This window comes from Bombina bombina, chromosome 5, assembly GCF_027579735.1.
Source record: "Bombina bombina isolate aBomBom1 chromosome 5, aBomBom1.pri, whole genome shotgun sequence".
Taxonomy (NCBI): Eukaryota; Metazoa; Chordata; class Amphibia; order Anura; family Bombinatoridae; genus Bombina; species Bombina bombina.
The window spans coordinates 361997793-362023205 of NC_069503.1; positions in this window are offsets into that span (position 1 = coordinate 361997793).

Sequence of the window (25413 nt, forward strand, 5' to 3'; positions counted from 1 at the left end):
ACAGTATACGCTGTGAGCCTGACACAAAAAAGCAGACTGATGTTTCACAGTCCAAAAAGTTTTTTTTAAAAATTTACAGTACTGTTACACCAGATATGAGTGGTGGCACTGGGCAAGTGGGCACAGTATACGATGTGAGCCTGGCACACACGCTGGCAGGCAGGCAACTGCAATTAGATTACACAAGCAGACTGATGTTCCACAGTCAAAAAAGTTTTTTTTTTTTAAATTTACATTACTGTTACACCAGATATGAGTGGTGGCACTGGGCAAGTGGGCACAGTATATGCTGTGAGCCGGGCACACACGCTGTCAGGCAGGCAACTGCAATTAGATTACACAGGAAAAAAAAAAAAGAAGCCCTATAAAGGGCTTTTTGGGGTGCTGTCCTTACAGCAGAGATGAGATGAGCCTAGCTATCAATTTCCCTATTAATCAGTAGCTACACTGTCCCTCCTCTCCTTAAGAATGCAGCTTCCGAATGAATCTAAAATGGATGCTGTCCAGGAGGTAGGAGGGTCTGGGAGGGAGGGTCTGCTGCTGATTGGCTTGAATGTGCCTGCTGACTGTGAGGTACAGGGTCAAAGCATTACTCAATGATGACGAATAGAGGGTGGATCGAACATCGCATATGTTCGCCCGCCGCGGCGAACGCGAACATGCTATGTTCGCCGGGAACTATTCGCCGGCGAACAATTCGTGACATCACTACAAAACATACCAAGAGGATGAAGAAAAATTGATAATAGAAGTAAGTTAGAAAGTTGCTTAAAATTGCATGCTCTATCTGAATCATGAAAGAAAAAAAAATTGGCTTTCATATCCCTTTAAGCTGAGATTTGGAAAGATACAATTGGCAGAGTGAAGTATCTTGTCTCGCTCTCGTGCCAAATCTGACCTGTTTGTTTCTTTTTTTTTCATCTTACTTTATTTTTCTTGAACGTTTTTCATGTTTTCTTTGATGTGTTAGAGTGGACTGTTTTATAGAAGATGTTTTTAATTAGTTTGTTTTGTAATGTTTTAAAAACATTTTTGTGATGCATTATCCTTGAAAGTATAAGTCGTTCTATGTGACAGGGAAATAACGGTTGTGTGACAGAAGTTGCTTCATTGATTTAAATGGAGCTGATGCTGCTGCTCAATGCTCTGACAAGAGGTGGAAATCTTTTATGAGTATTTGAGTGGCAAAATGATAGTGATTTTGTTTAGTGACACATTAGTTTCATTAACAAGTTTTATTAAATCTAGGCCATTGTCTGCTTATATTTCTTACGTCACATTTAAATATGACTGAATAACACGAAACACAGTTAATAAAATATCATAATGAGAAAATTTATAATAAAAAGACAATGCATAAACACTAATTTTGAATTTCAAACAAATAATTGATTTATCTTACAAATATTAAAGTTAGTTCTACTTTCCCTCCCACTGCATCATGTGATAGCCATCAGCCAGTCACAATTTGCATATATTCTGTGATTTCTTGCACATGCACAGTAGGAGCTGGTGTCTCAGAAAGTGTGCAAATAAAACGATTGTTCACATTTAGATAATGGAAGTTAATTGGAAAGTTGTTTAAAATTGTGCGCTCTATCTGAATCATGAAATTTTACTTTTAACTTTAGTGTTCCTTTAACCCCTTAACGACCACAACATACCCTGTACGTCGCTGGTTAAGGGATTGTTTGGTTATAATAACGTGGCTCTTGTGGCGTGACCCCGCTATTGACAAAGTTATCCCCACAGGGTACGTCGATGGGCGCTAAGGGGTTAAGGTACCCATAGAATGTAAAGGGCATACAAATAGAGTAGAGATGCACTGTAAAAGTACCTTTAGCAAAAAAACAAAAAGGTATGAAATATTGCTTTAGATGGTTGACTGTGGAGGTAAGGTAGCAAGTGGATGACACTAAAGCTTTTATTTGTTATAGTTGTATTGGTACTGAAAACTATATATCTCTTGAGGATGGAAACATCCTACAACTTAATGCAACACATGATATACTTTAACTGTAAAATATATTTATTGTGTGTTGCTTGAAATAAAGATATCAGTTCACTTCTGTTTTGCAAGCAGGCTAATAATTTCTACAGTCTAATTTATTAATCTGAAGAATATGCTTTCATGAAAGATTTGTTTATTCGTACCATGAATTTCTTCTTAATTTAAAGTTTACTAAATTCTTTATCTGAGTCATACAGAACATGTTGAAATCGCTGAGGACTTTAATTTGATTTTTCCCCCCACAAAAGCAATTACAGAAAAGTGCAAATTTAACATGTGACATTTAACATTTCGCTGTGGCAGGCAGCCTCTGCTTAAATGGGGCCTTTCCGTGGAACAAGAACCAAAAGGCCTTGTGTCATGAAGTAATGTAAGACACAATCTCTGCTGAAAATGCACAATGAATCAGTAAGGATTTATGTAATTAATTGACCAGTCTTAACCTGTTATCGTGATGTAAGGAATTTGGAACTCATTAATTTGGGCTCTGACAGATTTCATATTAGGCCTGGCAAATATGGATTGAACCTCTTATTCATTGTAGCAGCTAGAATTTTCTTGACAGTGAGAATTAGTGAGGAAGACCAATTGCAGGAGTCAAACTGCCTCCTTTTGTAATCAACAGCTCTGCTTTGAGTTAAAGGATAATGAAAAAAATAAAGTAAGAGAACATTATTGTGTAGTAGGAAAGGTTTGTGATAATGATGAAAATTATATTGAGCGCAAACATACACAATAGCATGAAAGACTATCTAGAAGTCTGATAATTGGATATCTTCTATGCCATAAAGAAAAAGAGACCATCCCAGAATAAATGTGACAGAAACACACGTTAAGTAAAACTGTGTAATAATAATTATTATTCTTATATTATTAAAGAATTTGTTTCGTACCTATGAATTTGTGGCATAGCTGGTTAAAAATTAATTTCTTCTAAAAACTGTTTATTGATTATTTCTTTATTGTTTCCGATTATTGGAGGAAATGTTACGTTCTGTTGATTTACTGTATATTCATTAATGCCACCTTCTTTATTCAACCAATCATATTCACAGCAGAGCTTTAGTCATAAGTTAATTTATCATGGCATCATATGTTATACTACAAAGACAAGCAGAAGTTTCTCTATAAAACCAAATGTATTTGATTTGGAAATTGGAAAATTTCACAGGTGAATACATTTGTATTGTGTCACCATCTGCTTATGGATTCACTTGTTTCATGCAAATACATGATATTCTCGTACTATATGGAAGGGAAGTTGTAAACTTTGATTAATTTATTATGATTATTAATTGTTTCTTATACAAAGTCCCAGCTGCTGCTTTTGATTCACTTAAAGGGACACTCAAGTCAAAATAAGTGTTTATGATTCAGATAGAGCATGCAGTTTTAAGACACTTTCCAATTTACTTCCATTATCACATTTTTGCACAGTCTTTTTATATACACACTTTCTGGGGAACACAAGCATGTGTAAAAGCTCATAGGGTATACATATACTAGTCTGTAATTGGCTGATGTCTGTCACATGATGCAAGGAGCTGGAAAATTGGAGAAAAAATGAATTTGCTCGAAAAAAATCTACTGCTTATTTGAAATTCAGAGTAGGTGTTAAATTATTGTCTTTTTATTATGTGTTTTCTTTCTACTGCATTGAGTGGTCATTTAATCTGCTCATTAACTATTGTATTGTACTTTAGTCTTGTAATGTTTTGTTGATGCTCTCCATATATGGTGAAGACACAGCTACACTTACTGCAGCAAATCCTATTGCCCCAATTCCAGACAGGGGTGCTGTATTCAAGCAAATTAATTTCTGTATAAATTGCAAGAGGTGGATGATGCTGATGTCTACCTCACAACTTTTGAAATCACTACTAACATTATGCCCTAGTGGGGAAGCACAGTAAGCTTATGATAACTTGCCTCTTATTCAAGCTCTTAGGTTGCCACAATAATCATGGAGGTAGCTGAAATAGATCACTACCTCAAAAGCCTGCCAAAAGAACAGCAAGAATGAATCATCAAAGTGGACCCTAATGACTCAGAAAATAAATTATATGCTTAAGTTGAGAGATATTTGGCTGATGATGAACTACACAGTAAAGATCCACATTTGATTTAAAGTTTCTAAAACAACAAGGAACTAACTAGTAATAATAATGATGGAAAGGAAATAAACAGAGAGAATGTTCCATATGGAACCAGTTTGATAGAGTTGGAAGATGGTTGCCCAGGCTCCATCACAGCCACAATGCCAAAGTGAAGCTTAAGTAGGATGCATTAGATGTTAGGAGATAGGACATATTGCCAGGAATTGTCCATAGGTTGAAGAATTTATGTAATATAATTAAGGAACATGGGACAAATGTTGTACATTAGTAGTATGCACCAAAATGTATGTTGTAACCAGTGCAAGTGCTTCTTGATTCTCAAAATGAGGTCACTTTAGTAACAGTCTCATTATCAAGTAAAAAACAAAACAAAACAAATCACAAACAACTCACTTGATATTGTATACATACAGGGAGTTCAGAATTATTAGGCAAATGAGTATTTTGACCACATCATCCTCTTTATGCATGTTGTCTTACTCCAAGCTGTATAGGCTCGAAAGCCTACTACCAATTAAGCATATTAGGTGATGTGCGTCTCTGTAATGAGAAGGGGTGTGGTCTAATGACATCAACACCCTATATCAGGTGTGCATAATTATTAGGCAACTTCCTTTCCTTTGGCAAAATGGGTCAAAAGAAGGACTTGACAGGCTCAGAAAAGTAAAAAATTGTGAGATATCTTGCAGAGGGATGCAGCACTCTTAAAATTGCAAAGCTTCTGAAGCGTGATCATTGAACAATCAAGCGTTTCATTCAAAATAGTCAACAGGGTCGCAAGAAGCGTGTGGAAAAACCAAGGCACAAAATAACTGCCCATGAACTGAGAAAAGTCAAGCGTGCAGCTGCCAAGATGCCACTTGCCACCAGTTTGGCCATATTTCAGAGCTGCAACATCACTGGAGTGCCCAAAAGCACAAGGTGTGCAATACTCAGAGACATGGCTAAGGTAAGAAAGGCTGAATGACGACCACCACTGAACAAAACACACAAGCTGAAACGTCAAGACTGGGCCAAGAAATATCTCAAGACTAATTTTTCTAAGGTTTTATGGACTGATGAAATGAGAGTGAGTCTTGATGGGCCAGATGGATGGGCCCGTGGCTGGATTGGTAAAGGGCAGAGAGCTCCAGTCCGACTCAGACGCCAGCAAGGTGGAGGTGGAGTACTGGTTTGGGCTGGTATCATCAAAGATGAGCTTGTGGGGCCTTTTCGGGTTGAGGATGGAGTCAAGCTCAACTCCCAGTCCTACTGCCAGTTTCTGGAAGACACCTTCTTCAAGCAGTGGTACAGGAAGAAGTCTGCATCCTTCAAGAAAAACATGATTTTCATGCAGGACAATGCTCCATCACACGCGTCCAAGTACTCCACAGCGTGGCTGGCAAGAAAGGGTATAAAAGAAGAAAATCTAATGACATGGCCTCCTTGTTCACCTGATCTGAACCCCATTGAGAACCTGTGGTCCATCATCAAATGTGAGATTTACAAGGAGGGAAAACAGTACACCTCTCTGAACAGTGTCTGGGAGGCTGTGGTTGCTGCTGCACGCAATGTTGATGGTGAACAGATCAAAACACTGACAGAATCCATGGATGGCAGGCTTTTGAGTGTCCTTGCAAAGAAAGGTGGCTATATTGGTCACTGATTTGTTTTTGTTTTGTTTTTGAATGTCAGAAATGTATATTTGTGAATGTTGAGATGTTATATTGGTTTCACTGGTAAAAATAAATAATTGAAATGGGTATATATTTGTTTTTTGTTAAGTTGCCTAATAATTATGCACAGTAATAGTCACCTGCACACACAGATATCCCCCTAAAATATCTATATCTAAAAACAAACTAAAAACTACTTCCAAAACTATTCAGCTTTGATATTAATGAGTTTTTTGGGTTCATTGAGAACATGGTTGTTGTTCAATAATAAAATTAATCCTCAAAAATACAACTTGCCTAATAATTCTGCACTCCCTGTATAGTAAGAATCTCACTCATACCCAACAAAAAGTAGAATTAATTTAACAAATGTTGCAGTGGTTAGGTATTAAGTAGCAGAAGCATCTATAGAAATGTGGTGTAAGAAGAGACTCACGTCACATCAGTTATAAAAATACCTCAGAATATTAGGACAGGGAGAACATATTCCCTTTTTCTGAAGTTCACTCTCCCTGTCTTGGTAATGGAGCAGAACATAAAGAGACATAATTCTTTCAATTTCTCAGAAGAGGTAGAGTTTAATTATCTTGGAATTAGTGTAGGACATTTTAAAATTTTCCAATGGAAGCGCCAAGCTTCATTAGCTAAAAGGATAAATGTACAAGTAGTGGAAGCTTGTACTTTAAATTAATTACATCAAGATATTACCATGGGTTCACACATAACTTTGCCACCTTTCCTAAATGCTTTGATAGAGTTAAATGGACAGTCTACTCCAGAATTTTTATTGTTTTGAAAGATAGATAATCCCTTTATTACCCAATCCCCAGTTTTGCATCATGTCCGTCCGGTATCGCTAAATGCAGACAGCGTATGGTGATATGCTTGTGCAATGCTGGCCCCTGCACATTTGCGGCCACTAGAATGGGGTGTCAATCATCCCAATTGTATCTGATCGGGATGTTTGCAGTCTGCCACCTCAGAGTCCACTGCTTCTTCCAGGCATCCGCTGCTTTGTAAATCTACCCCCTAGTATCTAAGCCTGTGCAGACTGCCCACTTATTTCAGTTCTTTTGACAGACTTGTATTTTAGCCAATCAGAGCCCTCTCATAAGTAACTCCAAGGGCGTGAGCACAATCTATATGGCACACATGAACTAACATCCTCTAGCTGTGGAAAAACTGTCAAATGCATTCATATAAGAGGCGACCTTCATGGGCTTAGAAATTAGTATATGAGCCTACCTAGGTTAGCTTTTAACTAAGAATACCAAGCGAACAAAGCATATTTGATGATAAAAGTAAATTGAAAAGTTGTTTAAAATGACATGCCCTATCTGAATCATGAAAGTTTAATTTTGACTAGACTGTCCCTTTAACCCCTTAGTGACCAGAGCACTTTTCCATTTTCTGTCCGTTTGGGACCAAGGCTATTTTTACATTTTTGCGGTGTTTGTGTTTAGCTGTAATTTTCCTCTTGCTCATTTACTGTACCCACACATATTATATACCGTTTTTCTCGCCATTAAATGGACTTTCTAAAGATACCATTATTTTCATCATATCTTATAATTTACTATAAAAAAAATTATAAAATATGAGGAAAAAATGGAAAAAAACACACTTTTTCTAACTTTGACCCCAAAAATCTGTTACACATCTACGACCACCAAAAAACACCCATGCTAAATAGTTTCTAAATTTTGTCCTGAGTTTAGAAATACCCAATGTTTACATGTTCTTTGCTTTTTTTGCAAGTTATAGGGCCATAAATACAAGTAGCACTTTGCTATTTCCAAACCACTTTTTTTCAAAATTAGCGCTAGTTACATTGGAACACTAATATCTTTCAGGAATCCCTGAATATCCCTTGACATGTATATATTTTTTTTTAGAAGACAACCCAAAGTATTGATTTAGGCCCATTTTGGTATATTTCATGCCACCATTTCACCGCCAAATGCGATCAAATAAAAAAAATCGTTCACTTTTTCACAAATTTTTTCACAAACTTTAGGTTTCTCACTGAAATTATTTACAAACAGCTTGTGCAAATATGGCACAAATGGTTGTAAATTCTTCTCTGGGATCCCCTTTGTTCATAAATAGCAGACTTATATGGCTTTGGTGTTGCTTTTTGGTAATTAGAATGCCACTAAATGCCACTGCGCACCACACGTGTATTATGCCCAGCAGTGTAGGGGTTAATTAGGGAGCATGTAGGGAGCTTTTTGGGGTAATTTTAGCTTTAGTGTAGTGTAGTAGACAACCCCAAGTATTGATCTAGGCCCATTTTGGTATATTTCATGCCACCATTTCACCGCCAAATGCGATCAAATAAAAAAAAAAGTTACATTTTTCACAATTTTAGGTTTCTCACTGAAATAATTTACAAACAGCTTGTGCAGTTATGGCACAAATGGTTGTAAATGCTTCTCTGGGATCCCCTTTGTTCAGAAATAGCAGACATATATGGCTTTGGCATTGCTTTTTGGTATTTAGAAGGCCGCTAAATGCCGCTGCGCATCACACGTGTATTATGGCTAGCAGTGAAGGGGTTAATTAGGTAGCTTGTAGGGAGCTTGCAGGGTTAATATTAGATTTAGTGTAGAGCTCAGCCTCCCACCTGAAACATCAGACCCCCTGATCCCTCCCAAACAGCTCTCTTCCCTCCCCCACCCCACAATTGTCCCCGCCATCTTAAGTACTGGCAGAAACTCTGCCAGTACTAAAATAAAAGGTATTTGGCCCTTTTTTTTAAAAAAAAAAGAAGCATATATACATATGCTGATGTGTACGATCCCCCCTTAGACCCCAACCTCACTGATCCCCCCTAAAAAGCTCTATAACCCTCCCACTCTAACTTAATGGGCGCCATCTTGGGTACTGGCAGCTGTCTGCCAGTACCCAGTTTAGAAGAAAAAAATGGGTTTTTTTTACATTTATTAAAAGTTTCTGTAGTGTAGCTTCCCCCCACACAAAACCAACCCCCCACCCCTCCATGATCCCCTCCATGATCACTTTTTGTGCTTAGATTAGGTCTTATTTATTAATACATTTTCCGTAGTGTAGCGGTTCCCACCCGCTCCCGCCCCGTGCACGCGCCCGCCCGCCACCCTCCGTGCACGCGCGCGCGCCCGTGCACGTGCGCGCGCCCGTGCGCGCCCCCGACGATCGCGCCCCCGATCCCGCCCCCCTTGACGTCATGCGGCACACCGATGGCCGCCCACCCGCCTCCCAAGTCGGCTCCCACCCACCAACGAAACCGGCCATCGATGTCCGGTGCAGAGAGGGCCACAGAGTGGCTCTCTCTGCATCGGATGGCCGTAAAAGGTTATTGCAGGATGCCTCCATATCGAGGCATCACTGCAATAACCGGAAAGCAGCTGGAAGCGAGCAGGATCGCTTCCAGCTGCTTTCCACACCGAGGACGTGCAGGGTACGTCCTCAGGCGTTAACTGCCTTTTTTTTGAGGACGTACCCTGCACGTCCTCGGTCATTAAGGGGTTAACAAAGGCAGAAAAGTTCAGTAATTATAATAATAAAAAACAGAACCGTGTAACAGAGTGTGCATTCATTAAAGGGACAGTATCTACCAATTTTCATATAACTGTATGTAATAGACACTATAAAGAAGAATATCCACAGATACTGATCTAAAAATCCAGTATAAAACCTTTTAAATACTTACTCAGAAGCTCCCAGTTTAGCGCTCTTGATGAGGTTAGGCTAAACACCCTGTGAATGTGGCTGGGAAAACAGGAACAACAGACACTCCGCCCTTCCCTGCATATGAAAAGACAGATTATACAAACAGGAGCCTCAGAAGACTGTATACATCAGTATACATCTAAAACTTTGGGACTTGGTTAGGAGTCTAAAAATCACCACAATGTACAACTCTTAAATTGATTCAAAAGTAATTCGCCTAGACTACGAGTTTTTGTCGGTAAGCTGTGCGGTGTTAACAAGCCTTTTTTTCTCACTGCTCACTTAAAGGGACAGTAAACCTAAAAAATAATGTTATATAGTGCAGAATTATATAACATTATATTAGTGTTATCGTTATAAAACCTTATTTCCCCTTTTAATTTTTTTAAAATATGACAGGTTTTCAGACCCGCTCTCTGCGCTCTTCTGAGCAGATCTGTTTTTATTACACAGCGCATCGGGCCAGCTGTATAGTCACAGCCCGGCCCGACCGCGCCATAACACTAAGTGCAGCTCGCTCCTGCTCTGATCTAACTAATTACACCTAATCTAATCCCCCTAATAAAATAAAAAAGCCCCCCAAAATAATAAAAATCCCTACCCTATACTAAATTACAAATAGCCCTTAAAAGGGCTTTTTGCGGAGCATTGCCCCAAAGTAATCAGCTCTTTTACCTGTAAAAAAAAGACAATACCCCCCTAAAATTAAAACCCACCACCCACACACCCAACCCTACTCTAAAACCCGTCCAATCCCCCCTTAATAAAACCTAACACTAACCCCTTGTAGATCACCCTACCTTGAGAAGTCTTCACCCAACTGGACAGAAGTCCTCAACGAAGCCGGCCAGAAGTGGTCCTCCAGACGGCCAGAAATCTTCATCCAGGCGACATCTTCTATCTTCATCCATCCGGGGTGGAGCGGGTCCATCTTAAAGACATCCGACGCGGAGCATCCTCTTCCAACGACTAAATGACGGTACCTTTAAGTGACGTCATCCAAGATGACTTCCCTTCAATTCCGATTGGCTGATAGAATGCAAGCTCAATCCTATTGGCTGATTGGATCAGCCAATAGGATTGAACTTCAATCCTATTGGCTGATTGGATCAGCCAATAGTATTTTTTCTACCTTAATTCCGATTGGCTGATAGAATTCTATCAGCCAATCGGAATTGAAGGGATGCCATCTTGGATGACGTTACTTAAAGGTACCGTCATTTAGTGTTAGTCGCCGGAAAGAAGAGGATGCTCCGCGTCGGATGTCTTGAAGATGGACCCGCTCCGGATGGATGAAGATAGAAGATGCCGCCTGGATGAAGACTTCTGGCCCTCTGAAGGACCTCTTCTTCCCGGATAGGATGAAGAATTCTGGCCGTCTGGAGGACCACTTCTGCCCGGCTTCGTTGAGGACTTCTGCCCAGTTGGGTAAAGACGTCTCAAGGTAGGGTGATCTTCAAGGGGTTAGTGTTTTATTAAGGGGGGATTGGGTAGAGTAGGGTTGGGTGTGTGGGTAGTGGGTTTTAATGTTGGGGGGGTATTGTCTTTTTTTTACAGGTAAAAGAGCTGATTACTTTGGAGCAATGCCCCGCAAAAAGCCCTTTTAAGGGCTATTTGTAATTTAGTATAGGGTAGGGATTTTTATTATTTTGGGGGGCTTTTTTATTTTATTAGGGGGATTAGATTAGGTGTAATTAGTTAGATCAGAGCAGGAGCGAGCTGCACTTGTGTTATGGTGCGGTCTTATGTTAGGTTTTATTTTACAGGCACATTTGTATTTATTTTAGCTAGGTAGTAATTAAATAGTTAATAACTATTTAATAACTATTGTACCTAGTTAAAATAAATACAAAGTTGCCTGTAAAATAAAAATAAACCCTGAGATAGCTACAATGTAATTATTAGTTATATTGTAGCTATCTTAGGGTTTATTTTATAGGTAAGTATTTAGTTTTAAATAGGAATAATTTAGTTAATTGTAGTAATTTTATTTAGATTATTTTAAATTATATTTAAGTTAGGGGGGTGTTAGGGTTAGACTTAGGTTTAGGGGTTAATACATTTAATATAGTTGCGGCGACGTTGGGGGCGGCAGATTAGGGGTTAATAAATGTAGGTAGGTGTAAATGTTACTTGTTAAAGCTTAACGCAAAACATTACATTTAGTCAACAGAAAGCTTTTTTGCACACCAGAAATGGATTAGAAACAACATATTTTGAGAAAAAGATTTTGTAGACAGAGAATCTGATGTATTTTATTTATGTACTAATAAAATATCTTGTAAATTGTACAGTTTTATTTTCATATAGTAGTGTGCAGATTCAGTTTCATATCGTGATTACAGTTTACTTCCTTTGTATTAGCATAGCAGGTGGTTTCCCACATAATCAGTTTCCACAAACGAAAATGAATCTCTTTTGAAACACTAATTCAATATAAATAGCACTCCCTTACATAACTAATATGGGATTCTAAGATAATAACAGAAAATAAAGAATGGTTTAACCTAGGCTTTGATTGTCTTAGCCTGGCTTGGCCCATCCTGCACTGCCCTACTCACAGCAAGCCACAAGAACTTTTTCTCTGCCAAATCACTTGAAATTGATGCAGCATAACTGTAAATAGATGACTAGAAAATATAACCTTAACACCTATAGGTAAAAAAGCAAGATATTTTACCTAAAAAAATCTTCAGCTCACAAGAGTAAGTGCTCTGTGAACAGTTATTCTTTCGATACTGTCAGCTGCATGTTGAAAAAAACAAAAAGTAAATCAGTTTCATTAGTCCTTATGTCGCTCTTTGCTTTACTGTGAGTTTCTCATGAGATTTTATAGTAAACCTTATTAAACTGGGGGGTGGGGGGGGGGATAACATGAATGTACCTGCACATGCCAGATGTACACTCCCTTGCAAATCCTGGGACTAGCATCCTGATTGGATACTTAAAGGGATATGAAACCCTTTTTTTTTCTTTTCTTTCATGATTCAGATAGAGCATGCAATTTTAAGCATCTTTCTAAGTTACTCCTACAGTATTTTAAACTTTTCTTCTTTCTCTTGGTATCTCTATTTGAAAAAGAAGGAATGTATGAGCTTAGGAGCCGGCCCATGTTTGGTTCAGAACCTGGGTAGTGCTTTTTGATTGGTGGCTACATTTAGTGCTCATTTAATTGAGACATTCCTTAAAGGGACAGTCTACACCAAAATTTTTATTTTTAAAAAAGATAGATAATCCTTTTATTACCCATTCCCCAGTTTTGCATAACCAACACAGTTATATTAATATATGCTTTACCTCTGTGATTACCTCTGCAGACTACCCCATTATTTCAGTACTTTTGACAGACATGTAGTTTAGGCAATCAGTGCATACTCTTAAATAACTCCACAGGAGTGAGCACAATGTTATCTATATGATACACATGAACTAACACTGTCTAACTGTGAAAAACTTTCAAAATGAGCCAAGAGGTGGTTTTCAACGGTTTACAAATCAGTTTGAGCCTCCTTAGGTTTAGCTTTTCAAAAATACCACCAAGTGTACAAAACAAATTTGATGATAAAAGTAAATTGGAAAGATGTTTAAAATGTCATGCCCTATCTGAATCATGAAAGTTTAGTTTTGACTAGACTGTCCCTTTAACTAAAAGGTACCTCTGCTTATATGAATTCAATATCCTGCTCAAGCACATAAGATGTTCTTCTCTCCAGTGTACTTAAGAAACAATCGCCTAGATTACAAGTCTTGCGTTAGGGTGAAAAAGCAGCGTTGAGAGGTCCCAACGCTGCTTTTTAACGCCCGCTGGTATTACGAGCCTTGCAGGTACAGGTGTACCGATCACTTTTTTTCTGCGACTCGAGCATACCGCAAATCGCCTTACGTTGATTGCGTATCCTATCTTTTCAATGGGACTTGCCTAACGCCGGTATTACGAGTCTTGGAAAAAGTGAGCGGTACACCCTCTCCTGTCAAGACTCGTACCGCATTTAAAAGTCAGTAGTTAAGAGTTTTATGGGCTAACGCCATAACATAAAACTCTTAACTAAAGTGCTAAAAAGTTCACTAACACCCATAAACTACCTATTAACCCCTAAACTGAGCCCCCCCCCACATCGCAAACACTTAAATAAATGTTTTAACCCCTAATCTGCCGACCGGACATCGCCGCCACTTCAATAAATATATTAACCCCTAAACCGCCACACTCCTGCCTCGCAAACATTAGTTCAATTTTATTAACCCCTAATCTGCCGTCCCTAACATCGCTGACACCAGTGATGTGCAGTCACTAGAGGCAGGTGAGGCAGTGCTTCACCTCTCATATGGGCAAAAATATATTTTTTTTTATTGGCTTTAAAAAAAAAAAAATTATTTTTTTTCCCCAGCATTTTTTTCTCTCACAGCTATATGTTATGCAATGAAGAGGCACAAGCAGGTCTGCCCACCATTACACAACATTCTGCGCCACCTACTGGATGCAAGTGGTTAAGATCATTGCATGGCCCATTAACTGCTTATTTGAGGCAGTCCTATTTGGGCTGAACCAATCCAGCGAGAGGCATTAGTAAGTGGAACATAGGGTTGGGGCTGGATGTTAAATCATATAAAATAAAACAAAAAACGGAAAAAAAACAACTTTCATATATTTTGTTGCTATCCTGTGAACCTGCTAGCTTTGCTAAAGTGAAAAAGAGAGTTCTGTTCTTCCCTTCTAAGTGCAGTGGAATGTGCCACTGTCACTTCCTGAATCCTTACAGAGCAGGAAGAGAGAGGCAGAGAGAGCAGTGTTTCAGCCACATCTTATTGAAGTAAGATTTTACTAAAAAGGGATTCTGTTAGTGAAAATGATAATTTAATGAATGTGGTTTATTTTTTTTTTTTTACTCTTTTACAGCAGGGTCGTTTTTGTATTTTGTTTACTCAAACTTTACACCCACTAACTTAGCAGCTTGCCTCTGTACTAATGTATAGTCTTACTTTCTGAACTCTCTGTAGCTGTGCTGTTTTATTACTTTAAAATGCAGTGGTCCCTCTCCCCCCCCCCCCTTGTGTGTGTGTGTGTGTGTGTGTGTCTCTATCCATCTCTCTCCTTATGTGTTGTTCTCCCCATGGTCTCTTTCTCTCTCTGTCTCTCTTCCTCCCCCTCTGACTCTCTCATCCCTTATGTAATGAAAGAATCTATAAGCATAATTTGCAGCATTAAAGTAAAAAGTATGTTTCTTTCATGTAATTAGCAAGAGTCCATGAGCTAGTGACGTATGGGATATACATTCCTACCAGGAGGGGCAAAGTTTCCCAAACCTTAAAATGCCTATAAATACACCCCTCACCACACCCACAATTCAGTTTTACAAACTTTGCCTCCGATGGAGGTGGTGAAGTAAGTTTGTGCTAGATTCTACGTTGATATGCGCTCCGCAGCAAGTTGGAGCCCGGTTTTCCTCTCAGCGTGCAGTGAATGTCAGAGGGATGTGAGGAGAGTATTGCCTATTTGAATGCAGTGATCTCCTTCTAAGGGGTCTATTTCATAGGTTCTCTGTTATCGGTCGTAGAGATTCATCTCTTACCTCCCTTTTCAGATCGACAATATACTCTTATATATACCATTACCTCTGCTGATTCTCGTTTCAGTACTGGTTTGGCTATCTGCTATATGTAGATGAGTGTCCTGGGGTAAGTAAGTCTTATTTTCTGTGACACTCCTAGCTATGGTTGGGCACTTTGTTTATAAAGTTCTAAATATATGTATTCAAACATTTATTTGCCTTGACTCAGAATGTTCAACTTTCCTTATTTTTCAGACAGTCAGTTTCATATTTGGGATAATGCATTTTAATTTAACATTTTTTACCTTAAAATTTGACTTTTTCCCTGTGGGCTGTTAGGCTCGCGGGGGCTGAAAATGCTTCATTTTATTGCGTCATTTTTGGCGCGGACTTTTTTGGCGCAAAAATTCTATTTCCGTTTCCGGCGTCATACGTGTCGCCGGAAGTTGCGTCATTCTTTGACGTTATTTTGCGCCAAAAATGTCGGCGTTCCGGATGTGGCGTCATTTTTGGCGCCAAAAAAGCATTTAGGCGCCAAATAATGTGGGCGTCTTATTTGGCGCGAAAAAATATGGGCGTCACTTTTGTCTCCACATTATTTAAGTCTCATTTTTTATTGCTTCTGGTTGCTAGAAGCTTGTTCTTTGGCATTTTTTCCCATTCCTGAAACTGTCATTTAAGGAATTTGATCAATTTTGCTTTATATGTTGTTTTTTTCTTTTACATATTGCAAGATGTTCCACGTTGCAACTGAGTCAGAAGTTACTTCAGGAAAGTCACTGCACAATGCTGGAGCTACCAAGCTAAGTGTATCTGCTATAAACTTTTGGTATCTGTTTCTCCAGCTGTTATTTGTATTGCATGTCATGTCAAACTTATTAATGCAGATAAAATTTCCTTTAGTACTGTTACATTACCTGTTGCTGTTCCGTCAACATCTAATTTTCAGAGTGTTCCTGATAACATAAGAGATTTTATTTTTTAAATCCATTAAGAAGGCTATGTCTGTTATTTCTCCTTCTAGTATACATAAAAGTCTTTTAAAACTTCTCTTTTTTCAGATGAATTTTTAAATGAACATCATCATTCTGATACTGATAATGGTTCTTCTGGTTCAGAGGTTTCTGTCTCAGAGGTTGATGCTGATAAATCTTTGTATTTGTTCAAGATGGAATTTATTCGTTCTTTACTTAAAGAAGTGTTATTTGCATTAGAAATAGAGGATTCTGGTCCTCTTGATTCTAAATGTAAACGTTTAAATAAGGTTTTTAAATCTCCTGTAGTTATTCCAGAAGTGTTTTATCTCCCTGATGCTATTTCTGAAGTAATTTCCAGGGAATGGAATAATTTGGGTAATTTATTTACTCCTTCTAGACGTTTAAGCAAATTATATCCTGTGCCATCTGACAGATTAGAGTTTTTTGAGACAAAAATCCCTAAGGTTATGGGGCTATCTCTACTCCTGCTAATGTACTACTATTCCTACGGCAGATAGTACTTCATTTAAGGATCCTTTAGATAGGAAAATTGAATCCTTTCTAAGAAAAGCTTACTTATGTTCAGGTAATCTTCTTAGACCTGCTATATATTTAGCGGATGTTGCTGCAGCTTCAACTTTTTGATTAGAAGCTTTAGAGCAACAAGTAACAGATCATAATTTTATAGCATTATTATTATTCTTTAACATGCTAATAATTTTATTGGTGATACCATCTTTTGATATCATTAGAGTTGATGTCAGGTATATGTCTCTAGCTATTTTAGCTAGAGAAGCTTTATGGATTAAACTTGGAATGCTGACATGTCTTCTAAGTCATCTTTGCTTTCCCTTTCTTTCCAGGGTAAATAATCATTTTAGTTCCTTTCCTTACAAGGAACAAAAGCCTGATCCTTCATCCTCAGGAGCGGTATCAGTTTGGAAACTATTTCCAGTTTGGAATATATCCAAGCCTTATAGAAACCTATAGCCAGCTCCTAAGTACCTATGAAGGTGCGGCCCTTATTCCAGCTCAGCTGGTATGGGGCAGATTACGTTTTCTTCAAAGAAATTTGGATCAATTCCGTTCTTAATCTCTGGTTTCAGAAACATTGTTTCAGAAAGGTACAGAATTGGCTTCAAGTTAAGGCCTCCTGCTAAGAGATTCTTTTCTTTCCCGTGTCCCAGTTAACACAGCAAAGGCTCAGCATTTCTGTAATGTGTTTCAGATCTAGAGTTGGCTGGAGTATTTATGCCAGTTCCAGTTCTGGAACAGGGGCTGGGGTTTTATTTTATCTCTTCATTTGTACCAAAGAAGGTCAATTCCTTCAGACCAGTTCCGGATCTGTCATTATTGAATCGTTATGTTAGGATACCAACATTCAAGATGGTTACTGTAGGACTATCCTGCCTTTTGTTTAGCAAGGGCATTATATGTCTACAATAGATTTACAGGATGTGTATCTGCATATTCCGATTCATCCAGATCACTTTTAGTGTCTGAAATTCTCTTTTTAGACAAGCATTACCAGTTTTGTGGCTCTACCGTTTGGCCTAGCCTCAGTTCCAAGAATTTTTTTCAAAGGTTCTCGTGCCCCTTTTTTCTGTAATCAGAGAATAGGGTTTTGGTATTTCCTTATTTGGACGATATCTTGGTACTTGCTCAGTCTTCTCATTTTCGAAGAATCTCATACGAATCGACTTGTGTTGTTTCTTCAATTTCATGGTTGGAGGATCAATTTACCATTCAGTTCATTGATTCCTCAGACAAGGGTAACCTTTTTAGGTTTCTAGATAAATTCAGTGTCTATGACTCTGTCCTTGTCAGACAAGAGAAGTTTAACATTGATATCAGCTTGTCAAAACCTTCAGTCACAATCATTCCCTTTGGTAGCCTTATGCATGGAAATGTTGGGTCTTAGGACTGCCGCATCAGATGCGATCTCCTTTGCTCGTTTTCACATGCGACCTCTTCAGCTCTGTATGCTGACCCAATGGTGCAGGGATTACTCAAAGATATCTCAATTAATATCTTTAAACCGATTTTACAACACTCTCTGACATGGTGGACAGATCACCATCGTTTAGTTCAGGGGGCTTCTTTTTTCTTCCGACCTGGACTATAATCTCAACAGATGCAAGTCTTACAGGTTGGGGAGCTGTGTGGGGGTATCTGACGGCACAAGGGGTTTGGGAATCTCAGGAGGTGAGATTTCCGATCAATATTTTGGAACTCCGTGCAATTTTCAGAGCTCTTCAGTCTTGGCCTCTTCTCAAGAGAGAGTTGTTCATTTGTTTTCAGATAGACAATGTCACAACTGTGGCATACATCAATCATCAAGGAGGGACTCACAGTCCTCTGGCTATGAAAGAAGTATCTCGAATTTTGGTTTGGGCGGAATCCAGCTCCTGTCTAATCTCTGCGGTTCATATCCCAGGTATAGACAATTGGAAAGCGGATTATCTCAGTCGCCAAACGTTGCATCCGGGCGAATGGTCTCTTCACCCAGAGGTATTTCTTCAGATTGTTCAAATGTGGGAACTTCCAGAAATAGATCTGATGGCTTCTCATCTAAACAAGAAACTTCCCAGGTATCTGTCCAGATCCCGGGATCCTCAGGCGGAGGCAGTGGATGCATTATCACTTCCTTGGAAGTATCATCCTGCCTATATCTTTCCGCCTCTAGTTCTTCTTCCAAGAGTAATCTCCAAGATTCTGAAGGAATGCTCGTTTGTTCTGCTGGTAGCTCCGGCATGGCCTCACAGGTTTTGGTATGCGGATCTTGTCCGGATGGCCTCTTGCCAACCGTGGACTCTTCCGTTAAGACCAGACCTTTTGTCTCAAGGTCCTTTTTTCCATCAGGATCTGAAATCCTTAAATTTAAAGGGATGGAGATTGAACGCTTGATTCTTGGTCAAAGAGGTTTCTCTGACTCTGTGATTAATACTATGTTACAGGCTCGTAAATCTGTATCCAGAGAGATATATTATAGAGTCTGGAAGACTTATATTTCTTGGTGTCTTTCTCATCATTTTTCTTGGCATTCTTTTAGAATACCGAGAATATTACAGTTTCTTCAGGATGGTTTAGATAAGGGTTTGTCCGCAAGTTCCTTGAAAGGTCAAATCTCTGCTCTTTCTGTTCTTTTTCACAGACAGATTGCTATTCTTCCTGATATTCATTGTTTTGTACAAGCTTTGGTTCGTATAAAGCCTGTCATTAAGTCAATTTCTCCTCCTTGGAGTTTGAATTTGGTTCTGGGGGCTCTTCAAGCTCCTCCATTTGAACCTATGCATTCATTGGATATTAAATTACTTTCTTGGAAAGTTTTGTTCCTTTTGGCCATCTCTTCTGCCAGAAGAGTTTCTGAATTATCTGCTCTTTCTTGTGAGTCTCCTTTTCTGATTTTTCATCAGGATAAGGCGGTGTTGCGAACTTCTTTTGAATTTTTACCTAAGTTGTGAATTCCAACAACATTAGTAGAGACATTGTGGTTCCTTCATTATGTCTTAATCCTAAGAATTCTAAGGAGAAATCGTTGCATTCTTTGGATGTTATTAGAGCTTTGAAATATTATGTTGAAGCTACTAAGTCTTTCCGAAAGACTTCAAGTTTATTTGTTATCTTTTCCGGTTTTAGAAAGGCCAGAAAACTTCTGCCATTTCTTTGGCATCTTGGTTGAAATCTTTAATTCATCTTGCCTATGTTGAGTCGGGTAAGACTCCGCCTCATAGGATTACAGCTCATTCTACTAGGTCAGTTTCTACTTCCTGGGCGTTTAGGAATGAAGCTTCGGTTGATCAGATTTGCAAAGCGGCAACTTGGTCCTCTTTGCATACTTTTACCAAATTCTACCATTTTGTTGTATTTTCTTCTTCTGAAGCAGTTTTTGGTAGAAAAGTACTTCAGGCAGCGTTTTCAGTTTGAATCTTCTGCTTATGTTTTTTCATTAAACTTTATTTTGGGTGTGGATTATTTTCAGCAGGAATTGGCTGTCTTTATTTTATCCCTCCCTCTCTAGTGACTCTTGTGTGGAAAGATCCACATCTTGGGTAGTCATTATCCCATACGTCACTAGCTCATGGACTCTTGCTAATTACATGAAAGAAAACATAATTTATGTAAGAACTTACCTGATAAATTCATTTCTTTCATATTAGCAAGAGTCCATGAGGCCCGCCCTTTTTTTGTGGTGGTTATGATTTTTTTGTATAAAGCACAATTATTCCAATTCCTTATTTTATATGCTTTCGCACTTTTTTCTTATCACCCCACTTCTTGGCTATTCGTTAAACTGAATTGTGGGTGTGGTGAGGGGTGTATTTATAGGCATTTTAAGGTTTGGGAAACTTTGCCCCTCCTGGTAGGAATGTATATCCCATACGTCACTAGCTCATGGACTCTTGCTAATATGAAAGAAATGAATTTATCAGGTAAGTTCTTACATAAATTATGTTTTTAAACATATTTTAATGGGCATGGATTTCTAGATCTCATAATCAGAGCAAGCATTGTGTTATCTGGCAAGAGTTTCTGTTACAATCCTTTTAGACTAAAATCAGATGTTTACTAAGTTGAACAGTTTTCCAAGACACCATTTAAAGGGACATGAAACCCTTATGTAACCCATATGCAAATTTAAATAACTTTCCAATTTACATCTAATATCTAATTGTCTTCATTCTTTTGATGTCCTTTGTTGAAAATCATATCTAAATATGCTCAGTAGCTGCTGATTGGTGGCTGCACATAGATACCTCATGTGATTGGCTCACCCATGTGCATTGCTATTTCTTCAACAAAGGATATCTAAAGAATGAAGGCATATCCTAGCCACTGCCTCACTAGTCTCTGACGTCACTGCACGTCACTGATTTACACATAGATTTGTATTTGTACTGTACTGTAGAGTTTAAAGAGGTAACTTTTTTTCTACAGAAAATGTAATTAAATTATTTTTAGAGTTATAATAATCTAATATTGAAAACACAAATCCCTATACTGAGGCTAAAGAAATAACTGCAAAAAGTGGAAAATACAGAAATTTAAATGTAACCTTTATTGCCACTAAACTAAAAGGAAGTAGTAACCCACACATTATTCTTTTATGATTCAGATAGAACATACAATTTTAAACAACTTTCCAATTTAATTCTATTATCAAATTTTCTTCATTCTCTTGTTTTCCATTGCTGAAGGGACAGCATTGCACTGCTTACAGGAAGCTGAAAATATCTATTTAACCAATCACATGAGACAAATGTGTGCAGGCACCAATTAGCAGCAGCTCCCACTAGTGTATGATAAGTGCAAAATTTTTTTTTTTAACAAGGGATACTAAGAGAGCGAAGCACATTTAAAAATAGAAGTGAATTTAAAAGTGTCTTAAAATGACATGCTCTATCTGAATCATGCAAGTTTAATTTTGACTTTCCTATCCCTTTAACATTTAAGTCTAAACCGTACTAAATTTTAGGGATTCACATAATATGGGTATCAGAAGGTATGATTTATCAAAACAAAAATGCAAACCTTAAAACACAAACATTTGATTTAAAACTAATCACATACAGGTAACAGGGAGAAAATATATAAAATATAGGGTTATAAAACAACACAGTTTTAGCCCAGATATTAACAATACTAACATGTTTACTGGCACAGTAATGGCAGTGATGGGCATAAATTAGAATGTCTACCTTATTAGCGCAGCACAATACTCATCCTAATGCATAATCAGCTCTCACCATGGTCTATATGTGTAATTTGATTTCTATGAAGGGTTTGATTGGTTCACCCCAGCTCTCATACACCGAGATTACAAGTTGTGCGGTACGGCTATACTACTGAAAAATTGGTCATTGCGCGCAGAATATGCAGGTCTCCCGTATTACAAGTCGCCGCGGTACGGCTATACCACTAGCATTTTAGCCTTTACGCAACTCTCCATTCCACACTCAAAAAATGACTTTTGAGTGTGGAATTTTAAGGTCTCCCATATTACAGATTGTGCGATCTGGCTATTACGCTAGCGTTATAGCTTATACCACCATGATCCATTCCGCGATCTGAGACCAGTAGTTATGGATTTTGTGAAACAATTTTTTTTCTCAAAACTCATAACAAAAATGTTACAAAGTATACTGACACCCATAAACTACATTATTAACCCCTAAACCGCCACCCCCACATCGCAAATAATTTATTAAGCTTATTAACCACTAATCCACCGCCCACCCACATCGCCAACATTAATTAAACCTATTAACCCCTAAACGGCCAGCCCCCCACATCACCAACACTAAATAAACCTATTAACCCCTAACCGCCGGTCCCCCATATCGCTAATATTAAACTAAAACTATTAACCCCTAAACCACTGGTCCCCACTTTGCTAATACTAAACTAAAACTATTAACCCCTGAATATAACACCCCTCTAACTTTAAAATAAACTTTCAATATAACTACCTTCAAATAAATAAAAACTTACCTGTGAAATAAAAAAAAAATAAGATTAAACTATAAATTAACCTAACATTGCTATTTAAATAAATAAATAAATAAATAAATAAAAAAAAAAAAAAAATTATGTGTGCTAGATCTCCAAGGCCCTTAGAGGCACGGGATTGGTCACAGATGACGTTATGTATGTAAATACAACTTAATATGAGGACTACATGCACTACTTATTATGCTATATATTGGATCACTCAGGTCCACAGAATGTTAAGGTTATAAGATGTCGAAGGGACCCCCTCAGGTCCTCAGAATTTATGGTTGATATACTGCTTGTAGTATGTTTTGTTATTTGTTCTCAAACTTGTAAATTTACGCATTTTCAGTGAAACTTAGAGACCTACTTAATCTATTCGGACTCACTGGAATAAACTCTGGTCTCACATGTATCACCTGTTAGATAATAGTTTCCACACGTTGGACTAAAAAAGTAAAAAGGAGGTTGCATAGCATGGCCTGTTATACTCTTCTTCTGGACTCAATACTGAATGTAATACACATGATATGCCTGTGCATCAGATATTTGAACCCAAATGTATGTGTCTAGGCATACTGCCATTCATATGTTTGTTTGTTTTTGTATGTATGTCATTGCTTCCTCAATAAAGATGATTTAAGAAAAACTAAACTAAATAACAATATTAAAAAATCCTAACACTACGAAAAAAAACAAAAAACTAACATTACAAAAAAAACAAACCCTAAAATTACAATAAAATAAAAAAACACTAAGATTATAAAAAATAATAAACGAAATTATTCAAAATAATAAAACATAAACCTAATCTAATACCCTATAAAAACTAAAAAGACACCTCAAAATAAAAACACCCCCTAAGCTAACAATAAACTACCAATAGCCTTTTGTAGGGCATTGCCCTGAAGCAATCAGCTCTTCTACCTAAAAAAATTACAAAGTCCCCCCTAACAGTAAACCCCCCTCCCAACCAACCCCCCAAAATAAAAAACCTAAGTCTAAAAAAACCTAAGCTACCCATTGCCCATAAAGGGGTATTTGTATGAGCAATGTACTCACCATTCCGAAAGTCCAGGCGGAGCAAAGTCTTCATCCGGGCAGCATTCCGGAACTTGTGCAGTAGCGCTGGGTAGGCGTGCAGGGGCACAGCTGCTTGGGATCACACGGTGATGGGTTCTTCTTAAATAGGTGAGTGTTTTGTTTGTTCTGTTGGTCTGAGGACGGGGGTAACCCCCGAAAACGTTAACTGTGAAATAAAGAATTATCTTTGAAAAACAGTGAGAGACTTCCCATTGTCTGTACATTATATATATATATATATATATATATATATATATATATATATATATATATATATATAAATATATATATATATATATATATATATATATATATATATTTCTTCTATAAAGGTAAGACGAGTCCACGGATTCATCCTTTACTTGTGGGATATTATCCTCCTGCTAACAGGAAGTGGCAAAGAGCACCACAGCAGAGCTGCCTATATAGCTCCTCCCTTAGCTTCAACCCCCAGTCATTCTCTTTGCTTACTTTAAGTACTAGGAAGGGTAAAGTGAAAGAGGTGATATTAGTTTTTAATTTCTTCAAGCAAGAGTTTGTTATTTTAAATGGTACCGGTGTGTACTATTTACTCTCAGGCAGCAGATTGATGAAGATTGCTGCCTGGAGGATGATGATCTTAGCATTTGTAACTAAGATCCAGTGCTGTTCCCACAGAGGCTAAGGAGTACAGGAAACTTCAGTGTGAGGAACGTTTTCATGCTATGCAGCAGTGAGGTATGTTCAGTCATATTTTTCTGGAGAGACTGTGTATTTCAGAAAGGCTGACATTATACCCAGGAGGGTAAGGGTAAGCAGTAATCCTAGAGCTAATAAGAAGGGCATTACTAAGCTTGCATAAGGGGCCAATTACAAAAATGGTTGACACTGAATTGTACATGTTTGAGCGCAGACTTTTTATGATCTGGGAGTGCTGTTAACGTTTTGTGGGCAATAACGTTTATTAAGGGTACACTTGGCTTAATTTCTGGGTCTCAGAACCCACATGGCTAGTTAAAACCGCTCTGGTGCGGTTCTTTGAGGCTGTAGAGTGAGATGGGCAAGGCCTATTTTCTCGCTTCAGATGCGCAGTTAGTTTCTCTCAGCAAGCAGCAAGCTCTAACTCCTGAGGGCCCTGGTGGATGTTTTGGGCCAAATTGAAGCTTTAACCCCACATTTACTATCCCTGAGGGCAGGGCTGTGGCAAGGTGCTGAGGGTGTTTTTTCCGGATTTAGGCCTAATTTCAATCCGGTTTACACATTAAAGGGTTAAATGTTATAATTCCTTGTGGGACAATCTTAACTACATATATTGTATAGTGCATTTTAAGGCTGTTTTGCAGAACGTGTATGCTTTTTTCTCTTAAAGGCGCAGTACCGTTTATATTGTTATTTTTTTTCACTAAATAAAGTGTTTTGATGCTTGTTTGTAGTCATTACTAGCCTGTTCAACATGTCTGACATTGAGGAAAGTCAATGTTCAATATGTTTAGAAGCCATTGTGGAACCTCCACTTAGAATGTGTCCCTCATGCACTGAAAGGTCAATAAATTGCAAAGAACATATTTCTCTTGTAAGATGTATCGAGTCCATGGATTCATCCATACTTGTGGGATATTCTCCTTCCCTACAGGAAGTGGCAAAGAGAGCACCCACAGCAGAGTTTTCTATATAGCTCCTCCCTTAGCTCCACCCCCCAGTCATTATCTTTGCCTACTCTAAGTAACTAGGAAGCGTAAAGTTAGTGTGGTGACAAAAATGTTAGTTTTTATTTTCTCAAGCAAAAGTTTGTTATTTTATATGGTACCAGTGTTTACTATTTACTCTCTGGCAGAAAAG